General features: G+C 42.0%; 1 protein-coding gene and 1 long non-coding RNA gene across 2 annotated transcripts in view; one reads left to right on the forward strand and one right to left on the reverse strand.

Annotated features, from left to right (window-relative positions):
* pvalb6 (parvalbumin 6) overlaps positions 1-26,517 on the reverse strand; it is an 89,165-nt gene that overhangs the window by 59,541 nt on the left and 3,107 nt on the right. The window lies entirely within an intron of this gene.
* Positions 15,183-19,124, forward strand: LOC137094458 (uncharacterized). The gene is made up of 5 exons (XR_010908656.1): positions 15,183-16,092; positions 16,223-16,248; positions 16,490-16,641; positions 16,910-16,994; positions 18,119-19,124. It is a non-coding gene; the product is annotated as an uncharacterized lncRNA (long non-coding RNA).

Below are 26,517 nucleotides of genomic sequence, written 5' to 3' on the forward strand. Positions count from 1 at the left end.
TAAAGCAGTCGAATTTTGTAGTTCTTTTTATTCTCGGGTTACTACCCGAAACCCGAAGTTTAAAAGTACGATTAAAAACGATACAGACCCCATCAGGCTATGGCAGACGTGTCGTTCAACCTATTGTAAGTCGATTTATCATCACAAGAGTCTTAAAAAATATATTATGAAGGTTGAAAAGTTACCTAGTGCTGCTTTAATTTAACCCAGCATGTGTTCTGTCCAATGTGTTCTGTCTTGACGTTACTAGAGCGGAAGGTCCTTGTATGGGCCGTACAGGCTCTTCTCCCGGTAGGGTGCGCGCGCGTGACTAGAGCGAGAGAGGAAATGCACGCCCATACACTCCCGCCGCGCTCCACTTTATTCCTATCTCTGACATCAAGCGACTTCAACGCTTCAGCACAGCAAGTCACTGCTGTCAGGACTTCACCAAATCATACCAAAGAAGTGTGTTTTTGACGGAGCGGTCCCAGCGATAAAGGTTCGGTCCTGCTTTGGAAGCAGCCGGTGAGTAAAACTACTTCAAATGTCTATGCTGTTGTCGTGTGAGTAAACATCAGTAAACGACACGATCGCGTGCTTCGTCATTCAAATGCGCTAACGGTTACTCCATTGCTGTTCTCTGTTGTATAACGTTACACTAGTCTGACGTGCAAAACCGTTTAGCTTGCTACTGCTAAGGTTTATTCGCATACAATAGTCCATAAACCGAATCATGTCCTCATAAACTGCGAGTAAAGACACACAAATGTTGACAGGCCACTAAATACAGTACATACCACAGAGACGGACGTCCTGCTGCTGCTGTTTCTCCTGTTCAATTTATTTCAGTCTCCGAATGATTCTGGATCATATCTATTAGCTGAGCTCGATAGCCATAAGTTCCTCCACGCTTGAGGACGTCACCGCTTTGCGCACTCGTCATTCTTTAGCTCCGCCCACATGATGCGCCTCCAGGCACTCGTTTTGTTCCCGAAAGACTGATCGGTACAGCCCATATTTCTTTTATAAATATAATAAAACTAAAGACTTTTCGGAGATATGAAGGATGCAATACTACTCTATAGGTAATCAAGATTGACATGAGATTGACTGAAACTGAGTGTTTCACCCCCCCTTTTAAAGGGATCCTATAATGCCCCTTTTTACAAGATGTACAATAAATCTCTGATGTCTCCAGAGTGTGCATGTGAAGTTTTAGCTCAAAATACCCCACAGATCATTTTTATAGCATGCTAAAATTGTCACTTTTTGAGGGTGAGCAATAACACGCCATTTTTAAGTCCCTTTAAATGCAAATAAACTACTGCTCCCAGCCCCCTTTCAGGAAGAGGGCGGAGCTTCAAGGGCTTGTTTTAGCAGCTCTGATTACCTCACGCAGACCCGCAATGAAAAGGTCAGAAACTGTACAGCCTTTTATGCCCAAACCGGAATCAGACAATGATGGAGAGACTCAAGAAGAAGTGACAACCTCTAGAATGCAACAGGATGTTTCTGAATGGTTAGTTGATGAATTTATATAGCCAATGTGAAATGAACTATCTTTAAGTCATTCATGTTCTGTCATGATAATCTATAAATAACTTGTGTGGGAGCTGTTGTAAGATGCCTAAAGAGCCAGAGAATATCTGAAGATAAAACATGTATAGTTTAGTTTAATTATGGTCATAACTGGTTGTCATCTTGCTTTTATGACATGCTACGGCATTTGTGAAAAGATAGATGCGACAGCTTGAGGAGACTCCCAAATGTGCTCTACTCTTTATCTTCTCAGCATGGCCTTTGCTGCGTGTTCCTGGGGTTATAGGGTTAGTGATGATGTCACTAACCCGTGAATAATCTTGTTGTAGTTCCTACCAGCCATTTGTTAGTCCTTAAAAAGCTATTTCTTTCAAAGATGTCTTCCTTTGAGCATTGTAACTTTGCAGATGTTGTTTATGCTCAAACAGCAACATTACACACTAACTAAAGTTAAAAAAGTGAATTCACAATCAAACACCCCTTTAAGGGAAAGCTATCATTCAACCATCCCACAGTTAGAGCCAGATTGGGGCTTGTTTGTACAATAGATCATTCATTGAGACATCAGATTAATTTCCAAAACATTTTCCATGCTCTGCTAATTCTTCCCTCTTGGTGCAATCTTAATTTTCTTTTCATTCAAACACTGTACACCTCATTCTCCTTCATTCATTCCTTTTCTTCTGTCCTCTATTCTCCCTCTACCACCTCGTTTCTCCGCAACCCAGCAGGCAGCTTGCGCTCTCTCTTTTCTCCTCTATTTCCATTCTTGTCATGTCCACAGCTTATAGCGTGAAAAAAGAGGACCAACATAAAATTATTATTCTCCTCATGCCTGGTGCAATGTGTGTGTAAGAGTATAAGTGTGTGTGTGTGTGTGTGTGTGTGTGTGTGTGTGTGTGTGTGTGTGTGTGTGTGTGTGTGTGTGTGTGTGTGTGTGTGTGTGTGTGTGTGTGTGTGTGTGTGTGTGTGAGCGCGCTAGAGGGGATTGTTGTGCTCTGTTTAAGAATCCTCGAAAATAGAATTAGTTGAAGAGTCCCTCTGCTGTCAGCAAATCTTCAGTGTACAGCACACACATCAACACGAACACACAACATTTCAACAGTAATGAAGAAAAGAATAGCTAAAAAGATAAGTAATTAGTCATATTAGCCCAAGATGAAATCGGCACTTTTTGCTGCTGACTTTGAGAGAAAACCTCATATATACTCCCTCACGTCATCCCAAACCTAAACACAAAGGGAGAAATTCTGAAGAACTCTTTTTCCATGCAAATACAATTAATATGGACTGTTTCAAAAGGCATGCACATTCACCATCTTCTGCTTGATATTCCAAGTCCTTTGTCTGAAATAATACAACAGCTTTGTGTGACAAATTAAATTTGTTATTCATTGATAATCTTCCTCTTCAGTGTGCCGCTACCCATTGTGACCAACTTATTGAGTCTGTAGCCTGGTTTTCATTAGATTTGTGCAAAACTTTTGTGATATTTTCTAAAAGTTTCTAAAAAAAACTTCCAAAATAATGGAGTCGAATGTTTATACAGTAGCTATATTTCAGTCACCGCACTAGCCATTATTTTTAATCGAAAGAAACAAAGAATTAATGGCAAGGAAAGACCCTTATACTTGGGAGAGGCCACATTTGAGGTATTTCTGGGTGTTTCTCCCTCATATCTGCTTGGAGGTCTTGATAAATTGTGGCATCTTTTTGTTGCTTAAAATCCAGTATTCCCATAATTCCCATAACTCTGTCTCGTCTTCTGTCCAAACATACCACACCATCTATGCCCGGTGCCCTGCAAATGCAAAAAAAATAAAAAAACGTTTCCAATGCAGTTTTGCAAATATTCCTTTTTTGAATTACCTGAAAAATCGTAGAAACTTTTTGGGGATACTTTTTGTCCATTGGGCATATTTTCAATTCACAATTTGAAGAGTAATGGAAAGTCTTCTAAGCAAGTGAGTTTAAATTGAGGACCGATTCAGTATGACTTATGAACTAATCATTCAGACAGATTACGTGAATCAGATTCTAAAAAAAAAATTAAAGGTTGATTCACAAATCAGAAATGTCTGAATCGCTAAGTAGGTGAGTTGAGAACTGATGGATTGTGAACAATGTGAACAAATTATTTATTGGTCATAGACAGTGTTGGGTGTAATTAGTTACTAAGTAATTAGTTACTGTAATTTAATTACTTTACCCTTTAAAAAGTAAAGTAAGGGATTACTCTTATTTTTTCTGTAATTTAATTACAGTTACTTCTGATGTAATTGAACTAAATACTAAGTATAATTGTACATAATTCAATAGAGGACTTAACATCAACATTTAAAGTCTAACTTTAAAATGCATATTTGTATGTATCCTTCTCACATTTGTAAAACTTTGGTCAGTTAATAAGAGTAATTTATGTAGTTTTATATTATATATTTAAATGAATTAAAAGAGCCATTTCATGTCTAACCTTGAATTGCATAACTCGAGGTTGATATAGGATTTAGAAAGTAATTAAAAAGTAATTAGTAATAAGTAATTAAATATTTTTTGGCGAGAGTAATTTGTACAGTAATCTAATTACACTATTGAAGATGTAATTAGTAATTAGTAATTAATTACTTTTTTAAAGTAACTTACCCAACACTGGTCATAGAGATTTTTTTTTTTCTTCAACAAACTCAACATTGCTGTAGATCATGGCATAAACCCTAATGTCTTTACTTAAAAAAATCAAGTAATCTTGACTAAATATTACTAGTTTAGTCCAAAAACTCAAAAATATAAGTTAGTATAACTTATTAACCTAAAAAATACGTAAAATTAAGATTTCAAGTTGAATGAACTCAAAATCATAATCAATTAAAATAGCTCGCTCTGGTCTTGCGTTGATGTGATTGGCCATGCAAGGAGTTCTGCCTGGCAACAAGAACTAATTCACTGATTGGAGGACATTTACAAAAGGCGGTCCTTTTCTGTTGCTGATTCAAATTAAGATGGAGACTTGTTCATTGTGTGCAATCTTAAAATCGGTAAGTAAAATGTGTAAGTTACTAAACGTCCCTGGTTACGACTGTAACCTTAGTTCCCTGAGAACAGGGAACGAGACGCTGCGTCAGCTGACGCTATGGGGAACGCCTCCAGCGTGACCGGTGTCTGAAACGTTTATCCAATCACATCAGTCCTACTGACCGGCGACAGCCTCTGACGTCATAGACGTGCGACCAGGAAGTATAAAAGGGCGCCTTGCAAACACAACCGCATTCAATTCGTCTGAAGGGACTGTTTACAGGCAGGCAGGCCCCGAGGTATGGCAAAAGTGACGCAGCGTCTCGTTCCCTGTTCTCAGGGAACTAAGGTTACAGTCGTAACCAGGGACGTTCCCTTTCGAAAGGGAACTCGAGCTGCGTCAGCTGACGCTATGGGGAACGATATACCCACGCCGCCATGCCGAGGGGAGTGCATGCCTACTGGCAGTGACCACTGTCAGGACAAGCAAATTCAACTGAAATGCCTGAACCACTCCCCCTCTGGTCACATTAGGCTGTCAGTGACAGCATTCCCTACGGTCATAGCCCGAGCTGTGGCCTTGGGGCACCTTTATGTACCCTACCCTGGCCGCTCAAAGGCCTGGAACCAACCTGTTCGACAGAAGGGGTTCCTTTAAGGGAATGTGGCTAGGGGACCCGAGGGCGCCCCAGCCAGTCACTATTCGGGAAGAACTTCACCGAATGCCACCAGGGAGGCTTGACCTGGCGTCACTATGCGGGACGCTTCCGTCTGCCAGCCCAGTCTGCTAACAACAGAGCCTCTGGAAACTCGCCTCTGGAGAGGCATCAAGCTGAGGGACTGCGAACTGGCAGTGTCCGCCTCAGGCCGGAACTCAGAGACGGGCTATCCTGGAGAACAGCGCTCAGCGTAATGCTTTCCCACCCTTGCTAGCGAGGGGAGTCAGCTGCTCAATCCTAGGATCTACCGAGCACATACATTACAGGGGTGCTCAGGAGGCCTGAGAAGGCCTACAGGCTGATCTCACAGGGAGGCCCCGAGGGGCCTACGACCAACTGACCAGGCCCAAGCGGCCGTAAGCTCACAGACAACCCTCCTAAGGGGGGAGCTCTTAAGCCTGCCTGGTAGGTACCATGCTGTAGGCAACCTATGCAGGTCCCTGTCCTGTAAGGACCGCATAGCAGCAGTGTAAACTCGTCGTGCTAGAGTATGCACCTGCCATCAGGTGCTGCCGGCTAGAACCGAAGCCTGACGGCAGGAACCACTAGCTGTCAGCTTGAGTTCCAGTTCTGTGTCTCCTTCCAAGGAACTCGTTCCCCCAGGGAGGCCCCGCAGGGCCTACTACCTGCCAGGCTACTCGTAGCCGGCACTTCGGCCGGGGAATGACCTCAGGGCGGCCTGGTGAGGCCTGCTACCTGATAGCAGATCATGCTAACCGCCCCGGCTAGCAACCATGCTCCCTGCTCACCTTCCGGGGAGGCCTAGCGAGGCCTAACCCCTGTCACCCAGAGGCCGAGGCCCTGGGCCCCCCCCTCAGGGGAAACCCGATGAGGCCTGCTGCAACCCAGCAGGCCCTCCGGGAGGCCTGGTGAGGCCTGCTACCTGCCATCTGATGACTGGAGCCCGGGAGCTGTTATCCAGCGCTGGTTCCCTGGAGTACCCCCTCAGGGGAAGCCAGATGAGGCCTGCTGCATCCCAGCAGGCCCTCAGGGAGGCCCCGCGAGGCCTACTACCTATCATCCAGTGACTGAAGCCCAGGAACGACCCCTTGGGGGAAGCCAGACGAGGCTTACTGTTACCACAGCAGGCCCTCAGGGAGGCCTGGTGAGGCCTACTACCTGCCGTCTCGCACCTGAAGCACGGGAATACCCTCTCAAGGGAGGCCCGGCAAGGCCTGCTGCACCCCAGCAGGCCCTCAGGGAGGCCTAGGGAGGCCTACTAACTGGGCTTGTAGCCATGCCAGCGATGAATACTCGCTGGCAGGTCGGATAAATGCTGGCCGCTCCATGTCGGGCTAACCATGGCTGTCTGCTTGGCTGACGAAGCCTGTTGACGAGACAATACTGTTTGTGACAACAAAAGGGAGATTTTTTTTTTTTTTACCATCCCGCACACGGGCCCCGATGTCGTCACTCCAACTAGAAGGCCCGTCGAGGCCTCCTGTTCAGAGACTACTGCCTGGACTGTCCGGGCTGGCTGCTCACAGCTCACAGCTGGCTTCATTCGGAGGCTCACGGGGTCCTCCCTGCGAAGCCCAGTCCTCCGGCAGAACCTACAACACAGACCTAATTGCATCGCCAGAGCGGTGTACTCAACACATTGCTCTTACAACCCCTTTAAGTAAGGGGAGTTCATTCCTTACCACACCAGCCCCGGGGAGACCGCTGCTATTTCCAGCAACCCGCAGTTTCCTCCAAGGCGTCGCCGTGGTGATACTTGGCTTCCCAGGGGAGCATCCAACGCTGGGCCCTCAAGAGGCACACAGGTTGTGCGTGTCGCTCACCCCGAGCCCTACGAAAGGTGGAGCAAAAAAACACAGGGCAAATTATTGCAATATGCGAATAATGGTTACCACAGTCCCACATCCCTTGGATGGGGTAAAAGTATTTGGCCCAGATGACCCACAAACCTTACTTACCGCCTTACAGGCTAGGTTGCAGAACTATAATGCTCTCACCTTTTCCCATCTGTATTACCGCACCCCCGAGCGAAGACCCGGGGGCGGGCCCTGGCCAGGCGACTCTCACATGAGAGGGGGCTGAATAGGGGTTTTTATCATCCTGTAAAAACACAGCCTAAGCTATCTGCCTGTATACCAGTCTCTGCTAAGGCTTTCCACCATAGCAACTTAACATCCCAAGCCCATATCTCGAGGGTTGGGTACACATATCTTCGTTCGTGTGTTAGCCTACTCACCCTCGCGCTTACTTACGTCCGCAGGGGTTAATGCTACAACACTTGCCCTCCGGTGGCCCGGAGCTTTTAGCCGAACCGCTAGGGACACCCACTCTCGCTTAGTTTCCCTCTTGAAACATATTTCCGCAAAAATGAGTGGTAACCGCTCTCAACGCACTGAGAGAACACACCAAGTAACATGTTTACTTTACTGGCTTAACGTGACGGCTACTCTCCACTAGCGAGGCTAGCTCTCACCAGCCGTCTCACGGCTTCCTTAAATAAATCGTTCCGGCCACCAAACGGGGACACCTTACAACACACCCTCGGCGGGGAGCACACAGCATTTTAAGAACATAAAACGTCCCTCATACTGAGGCTTACCCGCTGTCCACCGGCGCGTGATGACATCCGTGCACAGGCATATACTCACAGTATCCATTGCGCGGACCCCGAGGGTTGTTTCCCGATGAGGCGTCCAACGCTGAATCTTCCTCCTCATGCCCACTCAGGGAAGCGGTCGAGTTTACTCAGACGACTCCTTTCACACAAGGAAAACGCCACTTTTCCGCTTCTAGTGCTTATGATAACTTCTCTATAAGCTCATAAACGAACGCACCCCAAACCTGACGGGGGCGCCTGCTCACCAGACCAGACGGGCCGTCAGAGTCTCACGTCCGCTCATCATTGGCCCCGCCCGGCCTGATGTCAAGCGCCAAGGAAAAGGGTGGAAGGAAGGGCTCACCTACTACCTCCGCTTCGCCCTCGTAGGCGGAGTTTCCCCCCGCCTACGCTGGTTCCGGTCTTCGGCACCGGCACCCTTCCTCCAGTTCCGGGTGTCCCGCCTCTTTTGCGCCCTACTCCGCCATGGAGGGGGCGCCCGAGAGGCCACGCTCGCTCGTTGGTCTTGTCTCCGGTCCTCAGACCGTGACGTACCAGGGACACCCGCCTGCCTGGGCGCGGCCCCGGACCTCAGTGGGATGCAGGTTTTAAAAGCCGCTGAGCGCGCCTTCGCCTCTCTAAACCTTCCCACCACCGCCTCGACGGAGGTGCCGAAGAGCTCAGAGGGCGAAACCGGGGCATCGAGGAGAAAGGACCTCTCTTTCCCCCCGATGTCCGCAAGGTTCAGCCACAGATGTCTCTCCGTGGCCACCATAGCCGCCATCGACCGTCCGATGGCGACTGCTGTTTGCTTGGTGGCCCGGAGAGCTAAATCTGTGGTGCGGCGGAGCTCAGCCATCGCCTCAGGGGGTAGGCCACCCTGGCGTTCCCCCTGATCGAGGTCCCTCAGCAGGTCGGCTTGGTAAGCCTGCAACACCGCCATGGTGTGCAGCGCCGCCGCCGCCTGACCTGCTGACGTGTACGCCCTGCCGTTTAACCGTGAGGTCGTTCTCAACGGCTTAGACGGCAGGGTGGGAGTTCTCAACGTCGATGCCCGGCCGGATGCGAGATAGTTCGCAAACGTCTCATCAACCGGCGGCATCGACACGTACCCCGCCTCGGCCACTCCCTCCACATCAGCGAAATTCGCCCGCTGATGGCGGAATAAGCGAGCCGAGAACGGGGTTCTCCATGCCCCCGCGATCTGCTCGTGGAGATCGGGGAGGAATGGAAGGCTCCCAAGAGCCGGGGGGTTATGGCCGGAGAGAAACCGATCGTCCAGGCGATTTGGACGAGCGGCTTCTCCCCTAGCGCGCCGCCACGGCAACTGTAGCCGCCCGGCAGCCCGCTCCACAACCTCCAACAGCTCCCCGTACACGGGGCAGGATGGCTGGGAGGGTTCGGCCTCGGCCGCTTCACCACCCTCCACTTCCATCCCTTGCTGATGCGGGAGCTCCTCGGCCGACGATAAGGAGGAGTTATCACCCAACTCCTCCTCCGGCGGCCGCCCCTCGTGATCTGGCCCTTCGCCGAGCACAACCTCCGTCTCTAGACGGCGGGCCAGATCCAGCTGGGAGCCCCAGGACATAAGTCGCCGCTCGGCCTCGGCCGAAGCGGGACCACTCCCAGCCGCTGGACCCTCTTCCCTCGAGAAGAGGGCCAGACGAGAGCGGAGCGTCTTCAGTGACAGACGCTCACAGTTCGCACAGGAGGCACTCTCCTCCAGAACCTCCCGTGCGTGCTCCTCACCCAGGCAGAACACGCAGAGTGTGTGTGTGTCCTCAGGTGTGAGGAACCTGGGACACGGGTCTGCACACTTTCTGAAGCCGTGCTTTGACTTGTGCGTGCGCTTAGACATGATGCTTTTTTTCTCTCGAATCAGACAAACAGTCCCTGAAGACGAATTGGCTGCGGTTGTGTTTGCAAGGCGCCCTTTTATACTTCCTGGTCGCACGTCTATGACGTCAGAGGCTGTCGCCGGTCAGTAGGACTGATGTGATTGGATAAACGTTTCAGACACCGGTCACGCTGGAGGCGTTCCCCATAGCGTCAGCTGACGCAGCTCGAGTTCCCTTTCGAAAGGGAACTAACTTATAACTAACCAGATTGACTTTATTTCTGTTTTAATGAAAATAATAGTTTTGTTTGAAGTCACCATGATGGAGATAAGTGTTTGCTTTAGTTGGGCTCTTGACTGTGTAATATTAATAGTTCTCTGGCTGCTTTGTGTTTGTGAGACACATTTGTGAAGGAACACAAATTCAAGAGAAAACATCATCAAGTGATGTTGTTTAATCATTGACGATGATAACATCATCATGTATTGGCAGAATCCCTGATCTTATGCAGGGTCTAATGCTCTGGTTGTCAAAGCAGTTATTAATAGTTTTGAAATATTAATAAAAATAACCATGAGATTTTTTTTTATTCTTGTGGTAATTGAACAATTCATTATTTAATTTTTTGTGCACAAAATGTTTAAATCTATGGCATTAGTTAGACATGCACAGACATCAAGAATCTGTGTATGAATGGTGACAATCAAAAAAAAAAAAAATTTAGATGACCAGATCAACTCTGAACATAAAACAAGCAACAAAACCATCAGAACAAAAGAGCAAAAGTAAAGGCAAATAGTAAGAATCAAAGAAAATGTGTCACAATTCAGATGTATAATTTATTCATGCTGCAATACATGTTGAAGTTTTGATTGGTTGTACCCAGCATGATGTACTGAACTTCTGGTGTACCCAGTTTGGTAAACTTAACAATTTAAGTACAGTGAACGTGAGCACCTAGTTAAGTGAACTTCAATATACAAGTTTTGGGAGACTCCATTACTCAATTAAATTGAGGGAACGAGTTTACTCAAATCAATTGAGTTCAATCAACTTAGGGTTTTCAGTGTGAGTTAAAATATGAACTACTGATGTCGGATTTAGGAACAAATCCTTGTTTTGTGAATCAAGTTAAGTCAAAAGACCCAGACTAAGACCAGACATCGCATATGCAGTGACATAGAAATAGCGTAATGACAATTGACACATGGAATGAGCTGTTCTTCCTGCTGAATAAAGTGTCATATGATCATTTTAATGATGGGACACTCATTTATATCCCTGCATCCCAATGTTCATATTATCCACCCTATCTGCCCTAAATAGTATTGAATATTACTATAGTGACATACTATTTAGGGTTGGGCATCGTTTTGATTTGAACAATTCTGATTCCGATTCCGATTCTTACTTTCGATTCCGGTTCTTTTCGATTCTCGATTCCGATTCTTTGAGGGGTGGAGTCAAAACATGTCACATCGATATTCAATGCTATTTTCAATACCACGGGGGAAAAACGCTGCATATACTGTCAATTAGATATTTTTATATATATATATATATATATATATATATATATATATATATATATATATATATATGTATATATATATTGTCTGTCTTTTGAAAGTCTAGGCAATCAAACATTTCTTCTGAAGAGATCACTTTATATGATAAAGCTTTTAAGCTTTTTCTCATATATAAACATTGATCAATTACTATTAAAATTATCTCACAAATATTTGTTAACTCAATGTATTTTTTACAACGGGGTAATTGTGTTGCAATAGCTTACACACAGCACAAGTAAGCTTGATTTTGAATGGTAAATTGAATAAACAAAGATACATATTAGAAAAAATAGCACAAATAAATACAATAGAATAAAAGATATAAATGAAATAGACTGCTTTATTTTTCAGGTAGGTCTAACATTCAGGTAAGAAACTGAATAAAAAAACGCAAAGTGGCTAAATCAATTTAAAATAACATTGGATAATGTTTTTTGCAAAAAATTTGTTTGTCTTTATGTAGTTTGACTTTGAATAACAAATGACTGCTGTCCCTTTAAGAACTGCCGCACTCATGGATCCTGAACACTGTTCCTGTTACTCATTCTTCATTTCTTCCTGAATTGTTTAAGACTGTGTTTACATACTGTTCAAAATGTGCACTATAAGCTGGAAAAAGAAGCAAATATTTGCACTTGTATGTCAGAGGGGGCTTTATTACGGTATGTGTGTGTGCGCGCTTCAGATGTGAGCTTGAAATCTGAGGGGTTTCGTAGAATTATGTGCAATCCCGCGCGAAATTCAGACCGATCACACACACTAACACTAACACGCTGTCGTAAGGAAAAGTCCAGCAGAACGAGCGTCCGTCGTGTTCAGAGGTTAACCGGCTGAATGAGAATATGCGGCTGCGCGTCAACTCGCTGTCGGTCAGAGAGGAGAGCTGGGATTGCACTGTGCCGACCCAGGCTTTTAATGGTGAAATAAATCCACACTTCAGAGCCGCTTACCGGGCTTCCATGACTAAAAGAACAAGCGGGCGCGCAAGCAACGGAAATCAGGTGGCCATGGAAACCAAAACTTGCGCGCTTGGAACCGAAGATCGGAACCGAAAATACATTTTCTAAACGATTCCAATGGAATCGTTATTTTTTAAACGGTTCCAAGTTAGAACCGGTTCTCGATGCCCAACCCTACTATTTAGGATAGATAATGTGCACATTGAGATGCATATAAATGAGTGTCCCATCATTAAAATGGTACTTTTACTCAGATCTGAATTAGAGCAAAATATTTTTTTTTAAATCCCAATTAAATTAGCCTTGTGACATTTAAGCACATCAACCCATCACTTAATTTAGCGTTCAATAAACAGCACATTCAGATTCATCAATCGGAATGAATTCAGTCCGACTGAAACAAAAGTTGTGCTTCATTTCCAATCATTCACAAATCGAACATTGTTACTTCTCTTAAGATTACATCAAGTAGTTGTATATGACTCACAAGTGTTATGCACCACTTTTACAATAGTTCCATTGTAATCAATCAACGTATTTTATAAATGAAAGTCTTGGTCTTGTCATTAGCACATAGCTCGATGTTTCCTGAAGATGAACACCTGTGCATATACACAGTGTGCTTGTGCTTAACCACGACAGATTGTCTTCGGCATGTCTACAGCGAAGACAGAGAGGTCCCGCTTCAGTGTCAAGGGCAGTAGAGCTACTCTGCTTCTTACAGCAGTTCAGATATTGCGACATAAATCTACACACACATACACTTATACAGTTACTTTACACTCTAGTGACCAGCCTGAGCCTGAGGCAAAACCAGTGCGCTGAGAGAGAGAGAGAGAGAGAGAGAGAGAGAGAGAGAGAGAGAGAGAGAGAGAGAGAGAGAGAGAGAGAGAGAGAGAGAGAGAGAGGTCTTACATCTCATGGTCGTACAGGACATAAATGAAAGCTCTATATGCAGTTACCCACGAACGCACACACACACACACACACACACACACACACACACACACACACACACACACACACACGCACAGAGTAATACTGTACTAATGGCCTCCTACTGTAATTGTCCAGAGCCCTGTGGGTATTAAAGCACTGCTCTGCCTAATTAAGTCACTTCATTTCACACCGTGACCATTACTATCTCCAGGGCTATCGCAGAAGTCACTGGCTTTGAGTAGTACCAGTAAATGTTTGTGCCTTGTGTGTTTTGCAGGGGGCAAACCGACCTTCAGGACTGCGGTGTACCCTCAGGATTGGTTGGTTGTGATTGGTTTGACACAAATGATGAAGGAATATGACCATAGCATGATTAAAATCTGAATATTCTTGAGCTTGTTATCCAAATATTCAAATTAGCGGCTCACCCTAAAAGCATTCGTTTAGGAACAAAACAGATTAGTGTTACACAGAAAACAGACAGTCATACAGCTTTGTAACAACGTAGAGGGGAGTAAATTATGATTTTTGGTTGAACGTTCCTTTTAAACATGGATTTGATTCAGCTAGAAAAGAACCAAATTCAATTGTCCCTTTGTGCAAGTGAATCATTGCCATTGGTTCACTGAGAGTGGAGGGGGTCAAACTGCAGGATAAGAAGGCTAATTATATCTCGGAGGACAAATCAAAACTAATCTTGATTCAGCGGGGGACCGAAACACAGTTAGTACGGACTCTGAAGCAGTATCCTTAACCTCGGGAACTCTCTCAGAGGACTTTTCTATTCCCCACAGGGTAAATGCATGAAATCCTACTGGCCGTCAGATTGAAGTTGCGAGTTCATATCGACTGTTGTGACTTCTATTATTTTGCCCTTTGGGTGCAAATGTCCCTTGAGATCAAGCGGATTTCTGAGATGACAAAGCAAAGATACTGTAACAGAAAACCGCTATTCAGTGAAAAGCAAAGGAACGCACTTTAGCTCTCCTTTTCTGCTGACTGAATAAACAATTGACCTCTGCAAAAGAGACAGAAAGAGAAGGAGCATACGGCATATATTCAGAAGGGACACATTATATTGATCAAAGATGACAGTATAGAGGGCAGTAAAATATTTCTATTTCAAATAAATGCTGCTCTGTTTGAACTTTAGCCATCAAAAAATACTGAAAAGAGATTTTGAGGTTCACGAATGAATTGTTTTTAACATTGATAATAATAAGTGTTACTTGAGCAGCAAATCATCATATCAGAATGATTTCTAAAAGATCATGTGACACTTAAGACTGGAGAAATGATGCTGAAAATTTAGCTGTGCATCACAGGAATAAATTACTTTTTAAAATATCATTTTAAATTGTAATAATATTTCATCATGTGTCAATATAGTATTGGGAGCATGCGTTATCGCACAGACCAAAACAAAAACAGACATCCCGAAACGGAATGTACATTTCAAAGTAAAATGACTGTAGCTTTGTTTTTCAGAGAAACGAGTATGTGAACTTAGCATGTTTCTTAAATACCTGGAAATATATTATTTTTTTATGTTTTAGTACAGTCAAAAACTTACATACAGCACCTTTAATAATACAAAAAATAAAAACGAAATACATCATTTTAGGTTGGAAACTAATTTTCACAAATATCGGTAGTTTTAAAGCTTTTAACTGAAAAACCTTTTTCCAGCAATTTGTATATTCTCAAATGCCAGGGTGGCATAACTGCAAGCATGGCTCTTTTATTATGAATTGACAAGGTAATAACAGTAAACATGATAATGAATCATCCAGAAGACCCCAACTGATCCTTGTAGCAGAGTGAAAAGGCTTGGAGATCTCTCTCAAATACTGGTAAAAACTGCTAAACTCAAGAATGGCTAGGTTGGTTTCCACATCAGGTGGTACAATTACAGTTTATACATACAACTATTTAGTTTTAGCCTAGAAATCTAGATGCACCCTAGCGGCAGCAAATCTAATTTGCCACGAATGTCATCTAGCAACTCTCAATACACTGTTAGCCCAGATTTCATATTTAATTAAACAGTTTAATTGCAACACACTTAATTTTTTCAAGACTTAGAGCAATACTTTAAAAATGTCAGTAAATTCTACTACTTCAGTACACGTAGTTGAATGTGTGAATAACTTTAAGTGTAATGGATTACATTAAAAAAGTTTAGACTGACCACACCCACCTGGTAGCTGCTGCAAAGTTTTAGACGACGCCATTTTAATGTGGCAGCTGCTGCATGTGGTTTCGTAAAGTTGATGGTGAGTTGTTAAAATATAATTGTTTTAATCCAGTTTTTTGTTTTATCTTTTCGCTGAGATGCTGTTTTGAGTAAAGACACTGTTTTAAGTAACATTTCTGTTTGAACACACGACAGGCGTATTCATGGCATTTACTGTGCGTCTGTCTTTTCCCCATTCTTCTGATTCATTGTGTGAGTAATGAAAAACACATCTTTCTTTTAACAATTTAAGGAATTTCGCTGGCCAACTTGTAACTGTTAGATTATCACTCCCGCGCAGTGAACTATTCCACTTAAATTACGTTATCTGTATGGCGCTTTCCACGGGATTCTATGGTCCGTTTATTGTTCCCTTTTATTGCCGAGGAGCTATTTTTGAGCACTGAAAAAAATCGTTAAACAGGTTGTAGTATTTGCTAATCATTTTTACGCGCTTGGGCATGTTCCGACACGCATGGTTTAACCCTTGCGAGTTCAACACGCATCGCGCAATGCCTTAACTCCCGTGATGAGAGATTTCGCAGCCCGTTTTCGTCTGTGCATTTTCTCCTATTTCACCGAGGGACTATTTGCGAGCGAAGAAAACATGCTTTATTAAAGACCATGGGATTTCCAATATCATTTAGTTGCTTTTGCCACTGTCTTGCAGCAGTCTGTTTAATCCCTTGTGTTTCCAGTGGAGCTTGAAGTTCAACAGGACGACCAGTTTAATAAATCTGGTGAGTGAATTAAACTTTAAAAGCCAAGCTTTATTTTGATAGTCATTGTATTAAATAAAAGTTGAATGAATGTTTAGATGCAAACACAAATGAACGCTCTCTAACAATGCATGTGTTTATTGTGTTTCAGGTGGCAGGAAGACATGCACTGGAAGTGTAAGTATTGTTCTTTTAACTGTGAAAAAAAGATCACAGTTATTTAAACATTACAGACTGAAACATGGTAGTTATGCTAGAAATGAGCAGTAAGCAGGATTTTTTTTTAAAGCTAGAATTAACTACACAAATAGTTAATGACAATGGGTATTTATGGCCATTTGGGGGTTTTCAGCACTGAGACAAACATCATGTTTCACTGACCATGCCTTAATATAGTTTGCCATGTTTTATATTTTAGGTTTATTACGAGTTCAGCCGAGTAGTGGGGAGAAATCTCAGAGAGAGCTTCTTTGATACTCTTGACCATTACTCTGCAAATCTAATGGACATCTCAAGAAGAAGAAAGGCCTTGCTGGTCAGCTTTTGGCGGAGCTTTTACGTCAGACAAGGGTGGGTTTATTTGTCTACATCAGTCTACCTTATTCCTCCTGATTTTTGTCATCCCTTCTTTGTATTCTTAACTGTCTGTCCTCTTTTTTCACTTTCTTTCCCTGTCTTGTTGTTCTTACTTTTTGATGATCTCCCTTTACTCTCCTCTCTCCTTTTGTTTGTCATCTCTTGTCCTGTTCTTTATTTCTCAAAACTCTTGAAAAAGTAATTAAAGTGGCATGTGCGTATTCCAACCAAACTGCTGTACAATATCTGCAATATCTTCCAGACCAACAGATGTTAGGTCCCTTTGCCTTCGTGGACTGCCTGTCATTTTGGGTGATGATCCTTCAACCTTCTTTAAGACCTGCTCCGTAAGTTGTAAAATGTTTGTTTGTAAATTTTGCAGGTAAATTTTAATCCATTAAAGGGTTAGTTCACTCAAAAATGAAAATTATGTCATTAATTACTCACCCTCATGTCGTTGGACACCCGTAACACCTTCGTTCATCTTCGGACCACAAATGAAGATATTTTTGTTAAAAGCTGATGGCTAAGAAAGGCTTCAGATAGACCTCGGTTGGTATTAAGTACATTCACTCTAACAAGAACCATAAAAAGCACTAAACACATCGGTACAAAGTCCATCTCTCAACAGTGGCTGTTATAATAGTTTTTTGCATACAAAAATAAAAACTTTATCCACCAAGTTATGTGAACTCAACGCATGTGCGAAAATATGATGCAGATCCGCCGTTCGGATACATGACACCAGAAGCGAGGAGGAGCGCTGCTATCTGTGAGTTCACGTCCGAGACCTACACGGAAGACAATAACTTGGAGGATAAAGTTTTATTTTGTTTTTTTTGTTTTTTTTTGTGCACAAAAACTATTCTCGTTGCTTCGTAAAATGATTGTAGAGCCGCTGTAGTGAGATGGACTTTGTATCTGCGTCTTGTGAGTGTAAATGTACTGAATGCCAATGAAGGCCTATCTGAAGCCTTTCTCAGCATCAGCTTTCAACAAAAATATCTTCACTTGTGTTACGGGTGTCGAATGACATGAGGGTGAGTAATTAATAACAAATTTCATTTTTGGGGGAACTAACCCTTTAATGAAGATTTGTCTGCTACTAACTTCTTTTTCACTGGAGTCCCATGAATTATTTTAATGATTAAAGTAATTAATGACATTTTAAATTAAATTCATTTTTTGGTAAACCAACTTGTATGTATAAAAAAAAACTTGCCCAATATATTTTGATTTTGAAGGACAGTGCTATCATAATTTATACATGGCCAGGTTGCAAAACTGCCATGAATGTGGCATGACAACAAAGGAGAACATTTGTCCTGTTTAGTGCATGACTTTATGACTGGTATTGATTGCTTTTTTCAATTTCTGTGGAGATTACACATGCTTGATTTTATAGTTGGAAATAGGTTTTAGTCGTCAACATATTATTTAACTGCAATGATCTTGTTTCTTTCTTTGTTAGGATGTTACTGATGAGGACTCGTACCACCAAATTCCCGTAGGAATCCTATGTGTTGATGCAGAAAGTCCACAGGTGAACCCTTCCCAAGTGTGCATCATCTTGGAAGGGAATTCGGTTATGAAACCAGACAACCTGCCTCAGGCCTTCTGTCTTCTTTTTGGACTCATTTATGGCCTTCACTTGGACTATCCAAAGTGTATGAAAAACACTTTCCATTTCATCCAGCAGGTATTTTTTAACCCTGGAAAGGTGGACTTGGCACCAAAAATTCAATCCTTAAAAAATCAGCTTACAGTTACAGTGTAAAATGGTGTCCTACACAAGATTTTTTTTTTCTTCTGTGTTCTGTAAAAAAAAAAAAAATTCAATTGTTTTTTGTTTTGTTTTTTTTACAATTAGAATTGTTTGTAGAATTAAAGCAGCTTAACATGACAACCAAAATTATTGATATACTGCATGCCACAGCACTTACAGAACTGGCGCACTAGTTATTCAGTGAAATCATGTAAGCAACTTTTCATTTACTTTGAAATTGAATTTTTATTTTAATCCGTAGATCCATCGTTCTGCCTCTATTGCTGAGAACTCTGTTGTGTTGCAATTTCAGAATAGTCTAAGCACACATTTCCTCACTGATAGATCAGCAGACCATATCTGCAGGAAGTTAAATAATTGTACAGATTCCCCAAAGAAGGGTAAAAAAAGATATTTTTTCTGAGAGTGATGGCAAGAACAAAACAAAGCTGCACAATGTCAATTTTCTGAACTGAGGTGTGAAAGATAAACAGATTGATTTTATATTTGTACAGTATGTTCATTTGCTTAAAGTATTAGTTCACCCCAAAATGTAAATTTCCTGATAATTTACTCCCAATGCCATCCAAGATGTTCATGTCTTTCTTTCTTAAATGGAAAAGAAAAGTTTTTTTTTTTTGAGGAAAACATTTTAGGCGTTTTCTCCCAACAATGGACTTCAATTGCAACCAATAGTTGAACGTCCACATCAATGCAGTTCCAAAGGGCTCTAAAGTGCTTAAAATGTTACCGTGCGATCCCAGCTGAGGAATAGGGTCTTATCTAGCGAAGCGATTTCTCATTTTCTAAAAATAAAATAAATCTATATACTTTTGAACCACAATTGATCGTCTTATGCTGGTCTATGATGTTTCAGGCATGACATAATCAGGCTGAAAAGGTCACACCAAACTTGGGCGGAAGTACCGCCGCATTGTTTACAAAGTGTGGAGGGATCATTCAAATTTTATTGTATGTTGACTCACATATTTATTATTGTTTTACCGTTTATGTTAAAAGTGTTTCTATTAGTCTTAGAGCATTTGATTTGTAAACAATGGAGTGGTACTTCTGACCACTTTCGGTGTGACCTTTCAACGTGATTGTCATGCCTGGCTCATCACAGACTAGCACAAGATTATCAATTGTGGTTAAAAAATATATCGATTTTTATTTTAGAAAATTACCAATAATTTCGCTAGATAAGACCCTATTGCACAGCTGGGATCGCACCATACCATTCGAATCACTTCAGAGCCCTTTGAAACTGCAGTGATGTAGACGTTCAATATCCAATATCCAAAAATCCTTAAATGTTTTACTAAAAAAAATATATATATTTTTTTTTTTTTAATTTATTTTCCTCTGAAGAAAGAAAGACATGAACATCTTGGACGGCATTAGGGTGAGTAAATTATCAGGAAATTTTAATTTTGTTTAATTTAATTTTGGGGTGAACTATTTATTTATGTGCAAATGTTAAAACAAGCTTTCATGTTCTCGGGGGAATTGCACAAAACTACTTGTTAGATGCACTCTCTTTATGAGAGAGAAAAGTTGGAATCTCTAAAACTTGAGGGCAAAATTGTTTTAAACTTGTTTTAAAGTCTTCACTGTATTTTTGCAGTTTGAAAAGTTTTAAATAAAAAATAAGAGAGAAATCTTTTGTTGTCTGATTGCTTTTGTATATAATGTAATGCAATTAAAAAGATGAGTAGAGTAATTAAACAGGTATTAGGCTACTTAAAATTAAAGTATTTAGTCTATTCAACTTGAAATAATTATTAGAACAGCTAATATCATTAAGTACATTTAACTCAAGTTTATCAAGTAAACATTACTTAAATTTTTTAGGGCAACCAGTTTCCTCAATTTTTTTAAGTAAACTCAACTTATCCGGGTTTAGAGTGTAGACCTGTGAGCTGGAAAAACCAAACCCTGGTCGGGCCAATCACATCGTGTATAGAGTTGGTGGGCGGGCTTATCATAATGACGGCAGAGCTAAGTGCTACTTGAAAAACAAAGAAGCTGGCGAACGGCGGTCTTTCGAATCAGCTTTGACTGCGACTCTGGAAGACTTGGAGTTAAGCTTTTCTCTGAATTTTTTGAATAAATTGCAATTCAAGTTGATAATTCTGAATTAAATGTTTTGGCGGTATGGCTCTGTTCAGGGAGTCCTCTGACCTTTCATGAGCACCATGAAAAAACAGACAGGACAGCAGCAGCATTAGGGAATGCTCGCACAGTTTAGGGGTGTGAGAGCTGAACTATTCCCCCTATGAACAGAGCAGCAACGATGACAAAGTAAAATGCCACATTATATACGACATGGAGGAGCTGTGGAGATGGTGGGCAGCAAAGAGCTATGCAGTTTAGGAGCGAACTGAATCTGTTTGAAGAATGCACACTGTTTATATCATGGCCATTAGTAGCGAGGGGAGTTTGAACAGCTGATGCACTGATGCAAAACAGCTGATGCATCTTAGCTGAGCAGAACCAGCTGATGAGACCAAATAGCGTTAGCAGCGTCTTGACTACCTGTCCTGCCAGAACTGACCCTTACGCTCAGTTTATTAACAACTGAAACTTGTTTAACACATTGTTCATGACTTAAAAATAAGATTTTTTTAAAAACACCTTTTTGAAGCTTTATTTGTCAATGACCCATATCATTTCTCCAAAGTCTAGCTGCTTTAATTTAGGGCGTATAACAGCATGTAATCAAGATCATCTTAAAAGCTAAAGAAAGATAAGTGAGAGTAACAGGATAAGACTGAGTGAGTCCGTTTTAGACTGCTCTCCCAGTGGACCTCCGCCACAGCGCTGACCTCATTTAGGAGGTCAGGGGTTGGTTAATTGAAGGTGTGACTCCTGGTGCAACACAGTGACCTTAACGTCAGTCTAAAGTTAGACTTTTCCCTTGACGCACACAAGCCAAAAAAATACTCCCCTTAAAATGGTACAAAGAGCTTAGAATAGATCAGTCACACACATTTGGCTCTGCTTTGCCAAGATACCAAAGTCTGAAGAGATTTCAGAAAACAAAAACACCATAAAGGTATAATAAAAATGAGGGCATAAGATGTGTGCAAGAAACAGCCCTTATTGTACCAAATGTATAGGTATAAGGGTGCAAGATACAGCACACATCCCTACATGTTCAGACTTTGGCACAGATGTATAAATCAGCGCAGGTAAGTCTTCGCTCTTCTTGTTGAACACCGCACTCCTACAGAGAACCTTCACGCACTGCCACACCAAATAAAACAGCTTATTAACAGAAAACCTCTCATGTTTATCGGTTCACAGAGTGCCAGATACTGCGTGTGTGTGATAATGTGTGTCTGTCCATTAGCATGCGGCTCAAATCTGAGAGGATAATTAGCAGGTGTTTTAGCATTATGGATAAAATCCAAATGAGATAAACACAAACACGCGCATTCGAAAGGCTTGGCATCAAACACACACAAATTAATTTCAAACACTCCTGACACCCACACAAATAACACAAACAAGATAGCAGGATTTGTTTCTTGATAATAGCGACATATATATACACACACCGATCAGGCATAACGAAGTGAACAACACTGATTATCTCTTCATCATGGCACCTGTTAGTGGGTGGGATATATTAGGCAGCAAGTGAACATGTTGTTCTCAAAGTCGATGTGTTAGAAGCAGGAAAAATGGACAAGAGTAAGGATTTGAGCGAGTTTGACAAAGGCCAAATTGTGATGGCTAGACGACTGGGTCAGAGCATCTCCAAAACTGCAGCTCTTGTGGGGGGTTCCCAGTCTGCAGTGGTCAGTATCTATCAAAAGTGCTCCAAGGAATGAACTGTGGTGAACCAATGCTGGTTCTTATAGAAAGGTGTCCGAATACACAGAGCATCTTAGTTTGTTGCTTATGGGGCTTACCCCTGTCAATCGCGAAGGTGCCAACAGTGGCCGCATCAGAACTGGAAGAAAGTGGCCTGGTTTTCTTTTGGATCACGTGGATGGCTGGGTGTGTGCACGTCGGTTACCTGGGGAACACATGGCACCAGGATGCACTATAGGAAGAAGTCAAGCCAACGGAGGCAGTAATGCAGTCAGTGCAGTTGAGATGTTGACTTGGACTCCAAATTCCCCAGATCTCAATCCAAGCAGGCATCTGTATAAGATATGCTGATCAAACAAGTCAGATCCATGAGGCAGACCTCGCAACTTACAGGACTTAAAGGATGTGCTGCTAACATCTTGGTGCTAGATACCACAGAGACTATGCCAGTCAGGGCTGGATCAACCCAATCTGGGGACCACCCAATCTGGGACTGAGCCCACCCAATCAAAACTTAGGCACAGATACTGTTATACTGTTCTGATCTCAGGTGGACTGCATGAGAAGTTTGATTAAGGGCTATATGCCACAACCAATATATAAAAAAAATTACAAGAAAATTGCAGTATTATACACTCATGAGGCGGCTTCAGTCTGTAGTGGAAAAGCAGAGGCTGACAATCACACAAACAAAATGGACAGAAATATCTAAGTGCCTTCAAGGATCAAATTATGGAGAGTTGTATCTTCGTATTTACATTTGAGTATACATTTCTATAACTGAGTCTCTGACTGATTTTAAAGTGTAATTTGGCCGCCATTAAAATGGGTCATACCATTGCAATTACCTGAGCAGTTGAAATAACGCGAGAAAGCATTTTTTGCATTTATTGTATGGATGAAGAAAGAAGAACATAGAAGAACATAAGTGGAAAAAATGCAAATTCTATAGTTCAGTTGAAACCTGGTCCCGTTTGGCCTGCTGTTGCAGCTGTTAAACTGAATGTACGAGGCAAATTGTCACTGGAAGGGTGAAAAGTGAAAATGGTAGCATTTTTTTTCAAGGGAAAACAATCATTTATAAAAATGTTCCTTATAAATAAATATGGTTACTAAGAATAACTGGCAGTAACCATGAGCCAGAGAAAGAGAGAATTATCCATCAATCTAGTTTATTACCAGGATATCTGCCAACCTACAACCTTCTACATCTGCCAAGAATCGGGTCTGACGGCAGTGGCCTGCTGTAGCACTCAGAGGCAGTTATCAGACCGTTTGACCTTGACTGAGCATGTGATCAGGCGTAAACGGTTAAAGGGAATTTAAACCTGAATTTGTGGGAAATCTAGGGGCTTTGACAGCTCAAATATTGAGTTATGACTCAAGATCAGTCTCCTGCTTTGTGAATGTGACTGGAAGCAGAAAGCTGTGGCGGTCTCGTGTACGTGCAGCTGTTCAATACACACGGCTATAAATATGGTTTATATACACAAATGCATACAGTGACTAATATTAAAGGAATATTTCTTTCTTCCAAGGAACATTTCCGTTTAATTTATTTTAAAAAACAGAGCGTTTATATAAAACATTTTTTAAAGTAAAACTCTTTATTGTCACATGAACTTACACACCGTTGCTGAAATATTACTGATCATTTTCACCTCTCGAAGACAATGGTAATTTATAATGCCTACTTCTTAGTCATTCGCCGCCATTATAGCCTACGTAAAGAAAGAAAAGAAAAAAGATAACCAAAATTGTCCAAAACAAAGGTCATGCGGGTTTGAAATTACATGAATGGGAGTATAAAAAGCTACCTTCTGACTGAAACTCTTTGACTCTTCCATCCAGATAGGGGTATTCTCTTCTTTTACTGTTATTTCTTAATGTATTCCATTTTTATTCTTATGTATTCGTTTCCTTTTCATTTAAAGTATGTTGAATTACTATTGTGTATGAAATGTGCTAAATAAATAAACTGGACCCATTTTATATTAGGAAGCCTTAGCTATGTACGAACATTTAAATGAATAATTTGACACAATGCACTTATTGTAAAGATACATGTTTTTACATTGTACTTACAAATGACCTAGTTACATTTATAATTACAATGTTCACACTTCCCTTGTCCCTAAGTTTACCCGTATCCCACCCCAATATTAGCAAAAGTGTTTCGCAATACATTATGAACACAATAAGTACATTGCACTTATTTTTTGATGTGAAGGCGAGGAAAGTTTATTTGTCCCATTTTATATTAGGTGGCCTTAATATAAAGTTGGACCAATAAACTTTCCTCGCCTTCACCATATCCTCCACATCACAAGTCACTTCAGCTTCATACGTAGTTCTGTTGAGACATCGGCCGTGATTGCTTTGGTCGTTTTACGTGAGGCCACTAATGGGGGCAGAAATAACGCAGACCTCACAAAGTCTTGAATCAATTAATCTATCATTTCCAGACTGTCACAACAGTACAGCGCATTAATTAATTAATCTGCAAAAAGCCTCACTGAGCGATGTGTGCGTGGAAGAGAGAAAGTCAAAGATAGACAGAAAGAGATTGTGCGATAGGTGACTGTTGAGTCTCATCTAAAAGCTGCCCACGTAGGAGAGAAATTCAAACGTACACACATCGTCCCACACACACCAACATTGCATTCTCTATCTGCCAATACTCAATTAGTGTCAGCTGTCCAATCTCGACAACTCTCACATCCACACATATACGTAATTACACACACACACACACACACACACACACACACACACACACACACACACACACACACACACACACACACTCCAATTTAATGATGTCTATCTGTTCATCCAAAACTGTATGAACAAACACAAACACCAAAAGCACATGTAATGGCCCATAACTACGAAAAAATGCAATGGGTCAGACAAGCATCGCATAAACATAAAGCAAAGTGTAATTTCTATAATGGCAAATGTTATTTTCTCATTAACCCTTGCCCCAAGTTTTTCCAGCAATCTGTTTTCACTGTTATATGGTAGTGGGAGCTGTTTCAGATCTTCTGAATAGTACACCATCACCGGATCCAAAAACAAGCGACGAAGATCTGTGTAAACCAGGGCTGCGTTTAAGTCCTATTTATTATGCCTTTCCTTCACTTCCCTCCATCTCGTTCACTCGGTAATTTGTCTCGGATGTACTTCATTGCTTGCGTTGCACAAATGTCCACTACTGGTGGAACCCACTAAAGTTTTTTTTTTTTTTAACCAGCAGAAAACGCTAGGCCCTCTGCTAAAAACACCTCGCTGTGCGCGCTTGAGAGTGTTTTGGCAGCGCAGTGTTTTTTTCCAGTTGGGACAATAGACTGTAAAAAAAAAAAAAATGGACGTAGTGTCCGTGACGTCACCCATAGGATTCTGAAGAGCAGTATTGAAGCGTAAAGTAGAGACGAGCTGGCCGTTGCCATCTTGGAATGGGGCAGAAAAGGGGCAAAGAGGCGGGACGTGGGCGGAGCTTATGAACAGACAGCGGATAAATGGCTATTCACCTGTCACTCAAAGTAACCACGTCCTTAATTATGCAGAACTTCAAGGCTTTATATAATGTAAAGGAATGAGTTATAAAGAAATTCACCCCCTCACAGTTGTCATGAGGGGCAAAATAGCCGTATAGACCAAAACCACATTTTGTACCAGGCTGAAAATATAGTGTTTTTTTTCTGCTGTAAATTTGGGCATTTTAACATGAGATTCTCCTCCTTCTGGAGCCTGTCCCTAGTGGCCAGTCGAGGAATTGCTGTTTAAGTCTTTTCTCTATTGGCTTTAACAGAAACTGCGGGAGGTTGCCGCTTGGTTGAGACTGTTTTATTGGTATGATACAGAATATCCGTGGAAGTGTTACTAGCATCTTATTTCACAGATAATTTGTTTCTGTATTGCTTCTATATTGCCAATACAATGTAAAGTATTAGCTCTGGCTGTATTTTAAAAGATTTTTTTCCGTTATTATGCTGCTTGTTTTCATCTGTTCTGTTGACGTTGTACACGCAGAATGTGGCAATCGGTCAGTGTTGTATTTGTCCCGCCCCTCCTCCTTCTGTGATTGGACGGCTGGGTGAAGAGTGACAGTGATGAGCGCTGCGTTTTATTCAAACTTGAACATTCTTCAACTCTCGCGACCAGTAAAAAAAGCCAAATGCTCAGCGCTTGAGCGTGAAATACTCGCTTAGAGCCTCGCTTCGCTCATGCCGTTCTAAAAGCACGGCGCTCCCATTGAAAACAATTGAACACGCCAGCCA

Source organism: Pseudorasbora parva, chromosome 2 (genome assembly GCF_024679245.1).
Source record: "Pseudorasbora parva isolate DD20220531a chromosome 2, ASM2467924v1, whole genome shotgun sequence".
NCBI classification, from domain to species: Eukaryota; Metazoa; Chordata; class Actinopteri; order Cypriniformes; family Gobionidae; genus Pseudorasbora; species Pseudorasbora parva.